Consider the following 4,391-nt stretch of genomic DNA (forward strand, 5'->3'; position numbering starts at 1 on the left):
CTCTTTCCTCTATCAACAGACTTGGACAAATCTCTCTAAATCTATACAGAGGAAAAAATTAGTCACACTGGAGACAGACTTTTCTCTCTACTCCCAGGCTATGATGAATAAGGCAGAATAGAGAAGTGACTAAAGACATAGACCCTGGAGCCAGACTCCCTATGCTTGAATTTTAGCTTTGCATGACTTGGTCAAGTGATTTAACTTCTCTGAGCCTTAGTTTCCTATGTCCCATACCCATTTATGTAAAAAAGATATAACAGTAGATCCTACTATCCATGGAGGAGTTGTGATAGGTAGATGGTAGATGATAGGTAAGTAGATAGATAGATAGAACTAAGAGTTCCACAAGAATAAAATGTATATATATATTTTTTATGTTTTATATATATATATATACTTTTTAAAATTAGCTACCTTTCTTTTCCAGTTCCTCAATCTGGTTCAGAATCTAGAATGAAAAAGCCTGTTTAAGTTAAAGAATAATTCATCCTATAGACATGGTTTTCATGATCCCTGGAAAAATGAGAAATCCTTAAAGGATATTTTACAGGGGCCTAGATTTTTTCTGAAAAGGACCACCTATGGTCAGAGAGGCCAAATCAGAGAATTATTGCTGTTTCAGAGATGAAGGCTTAGCTATAGTCTGGCCCCATTTTAGGAAGTCCTCTTGGAACAGGGACATCTGACTGTGTTGAGGAGCACAAGGTAACCTCATGGTATCTTGCCTTTTAAAAGACATGAACGTTTGAGGAAAGATCAGAAGGTGCCAAGCATTTTACATTTAATTTCACATGTATGGATTGAGCACCTACTATGTGCAAGGCAACATGCTAAATGCCATATATACGGCAGAGTTTAAGCACAGCCTACACACTCCTTAAAGAATGTTAATAAAATATCTCAAAAATTCACTTATTAGGAATCTATAAATGATAAAATTAGATGTCCTATCATCAACTGAACTTTCCATTTTTCCCATAATGTATTTGAATTTCCTCAAGATTAAAGTCTATGAAAAAAAAATAAGGTCTATGCATGTTTTATTTTATAGCCACTATCCAGAACTAATCTGATTTTTTTTTAATCTTTTTTTTTTGGCTACATTGGGTCTTCGTTGCTGTGCATGGGCTTTCTCTAGTTGTGGCGAGCGGGGGCTGCTCTTTGTTGTGGTGTGCGGGCTTCTCATTGTGATGGCTTCTCTTGTTGCGGAACACGGGTTCTAGGGTGCGCCGGCTTCATAGTTGTGGCACGCGGGCTCAGCAGTTGTGGCACACGGGCTCAGTTGCTCTGCGGCATGTGGGATCTTCCCAGACCAGGGCTTGAACCCGTGTCCCCTGCACTGGCAGCCAGATTCTTAACCACTGTGCCACCAGGGAAGTCCTAATATACTGTTTTTCAACTAGCACTTCACTGAGGCTCAAGATTTTATCTGGGATAAGAAACATCCTCCTTCATAACAAAAATATAAGCAAAGCCTTTAGTTATAATTTCAAATAGTCATTATTTTGGAAGGACAATCTTAAACAACAGACAGGGAAAACCACTTGTGAAAACTATATTAAATTTTTTAATGTCTTTCTGTCTCATATAAAATGGAGAGCACAAGAAAAATAATTCTGTTTGGATCCTAAAAATGTTTAGAAGCTACAGAAACATTTGTTGACTTGGGTTGTATATACTTCAGGGGTTCATTTTATCAAGATCAAACTGATCTTTCTGGCTCCTCAAAATTTAATTTATGTTAAAGTTATGTGCCTCCTTCTATAAAGATCCCATGGCACTTTGTACATGAAATTATATGATGGTACTTAGTCTATTCCATCATCATTATTTGTCTATGTGTCTAACTTCTGAACTAAAATATAAGTTCTATTAAGTGGAGATACTACTGAACTTAGTTTAATGCCTGGCATATAGCAGCTACTTAATAGACATTTATTGAAATTAACATAGAAAGAAAAGGAAATTTTATATTGTATTTACATCCTACACCATCTGTTGCTCTAGAAGAATAATGGGTGGTTAATAGATAAATAAAATTTTGTCTAAATTAAAAACAGTTTTTTTAACTTACCTAGATACCATCTGGTTTTCTTTTCCTTTTTTTTTTTTTTTTTTTTTTTTTTTTTATAGAATGTTAGGTTAGCAGATAACCTCTGCCCTTGTGGCTATTTCCACATGATTATTCCACAAACTTTGAAAGTTGTGAAAGAAGAGTGCGAGGTTTGGAGCCTGGAAGCAATTCACAGTGTATACAGGTCAGCAACAATATTTTCATCTCTGTGGATGTGTTTGAGAATGAACTTAAAGAACTTCAGGAAACACCCCTAGGACTTCTTAAACTCCCTGAGGAAAACAGTCAAAGAGAAAGTTTCAAAGTGTTCAGGGAAGGGTCAAGGGAAGTGAGGAAATGCCTTCAAGGAGTCTTTATAATGAATAACTGAAAAGCTGCCTTAAGCTATAAAACATCTGTGGATTTTTCATCATCCTTATTTATTTTGTTGAATACAGTCTTTTTAGAAAGTTTGTTATTCTCAGTCCATAAGTCACATCTCCATATAGTAATTTTCTTAATTATTCCTAAATTTTGTGAGGCTGACCCTACTTCCTCACTGCATAATGAAAGTCATGAGGATAATGAGCCATGAATATCGAGTGTCAGAGTTATGCAAGCTTTCATTTCTCACACAGTCACTTTCAGTTTAGGATGACAGAACTGTTATCATTTTAAAATGTTAATGAAATCACCAAAAACGTGGCTTTTTCAGCATAGGCCTTTAGACTAGAAAAAAATCATTTCTCATGGCAGACTACATAGACGTAATAACAGGTAAAAAGGATTTAATTCCTCCTGGGTCCCCACATGCCAGAGCAAACATCCATCATAACTAAATGTAGACAAAACCACGTGGGGGCCAAGTTCATACTGTGATCTTTAACAATTTATTTGCAAGTTGTTTTATTAAATGTTAATTACTTTGAAGCAATGATATGATATATTATTTGGCAATAACTTCACAAATACATGTGCAAAGGTGTTTCTGTGCAGTCAGTGACTATTTGTTGAACTAGGGTGAGGCAGACAAAATGAAGAGTTGCATTCTGCCATTTTGGAGCTGACAGCCTAGTGCATGAGGTTGAAAAGTAAGTAAATGGTTATAAAACAAAGGGATACATTATTCTTAAAAATAGAAATATGTTCAAATACACAGAGGAGGAAATAATTAACTCTTCTCAGAGAGTTGATGATGAGGAAGAAATACTGGAATTGGATCTTGATAAATGAATAGGAGTTTTCTGGTTTGGAGCAAACTTTTCTTCACAGGCACAGTAAATGGCATATGCAAATTTACCAAGATCTGAAAGAAATTTAGTACAGTTGGCGTGTACATTGCATATGAAGAGAATCTGACATGATTCTGGAAAAGTTGTTAATTTGATAGCATGCCACACAGAGCTTTTATGCCAAGCTAAGGAGTATGCATTTTATATGCATTCTGGATGTCACTTGAATGGCAGAACATTAGGCATGACATATTTATAAAAATCATAATCCTGTAACAAATTAACCAAATAAAGTAATACAGCATAAAATCCTTGTGACTAATTTTTTAAAAACCATTAAAATATAAAAACTTGTTTTTATTTCTCCAAATCTGTTTTAGCTTTGCCCACATTTACTCCCTTACCTCATTCTAAATACCAGACTCTGTTGAAAATGAATAGGAGTTTGAGGACTTCCCTGCTGTTCTTAGGGTTAGGATTTGCCCATGCTTATCTGAAGGCCCTGCGTGGTAACGAACCTATGTTTCTGGAGAAAGAGCCCCTTGAGTTATTCATAGCCTGGTCAAAGGCAGTTATCCTTCCTTTAATAATTCCAAGACCCTAGACATCGATAGACACCTTGTTCCCCTTGGCCTAAGAAGTCTCTGACCCTTTAGCTAATTAATCATAGTCCTGATAGTTATTTTAGCTTCTCAGCAGGCTATGGAATCTTGCCTTTCTTCTTGGAATAGCTTCTGCAATTCAGTTCTGTATCAAGTGGGCAGTGATTAATTCATTTATTCATCCACAAACATATGTTGAAGCTTACTTATATTAGGCTAGGACCTTGGCTAATGCTGGAGACAGAAAGAATAGAAAACAGGGGCCCTGCTCCCAGGAAGCTTACAACCCCCTTCTTTTGTTCTTTCAGCGAGAGACAATATGCTCCTCCACTTATCCATATTTTTTATCCATTTTTTTTTTGACCTAGCAGTTTGGTTATCATTCCTCACTGAGACAACAACCATTCTACTAGTGATTATCCTTTGGCATTAGCTGGCATTGTTAGGCCCACTCCTCAGCTGTCCTTGAAAAATGGTTCAATGTGCTAGAGAGACTCTTTC

At 36.2% G+C, this 4,391-nt stretch overlaps 1 protein-coding gene across 1 annotated transcript in view; it reads left to right on the plus strand.

The window, feature by feature from the left end:
* Nucleotides 1-4,391, plus strand: part of GRIN3A (glutamate ionotropic receptor NMDA type subunit 3A) — a 153,547-nt gene that overhangs the window by 47,569 nt on the left and 101,587 nt on the right. The gene's annotated exons all lie outside the window — the stretch shown is intronic.

The sequence above is a fragment of the Lipotes vexillifer genome, unplaced genomic scaffold (genome assembly GCF_000442215.2).
Source record: "Lipotes vexillifer unplaced genomic scaffold, Lipotes_vexillifer_v1.1 scaffold607, whole genome shotgun sequence".
NCBI classification, from domain to species: Eukaryota; Metazoa; Chordata; class Mammalia; order Artiodactyla; family Lipotidae; genus Lipotes; species Lipotes vexillifer.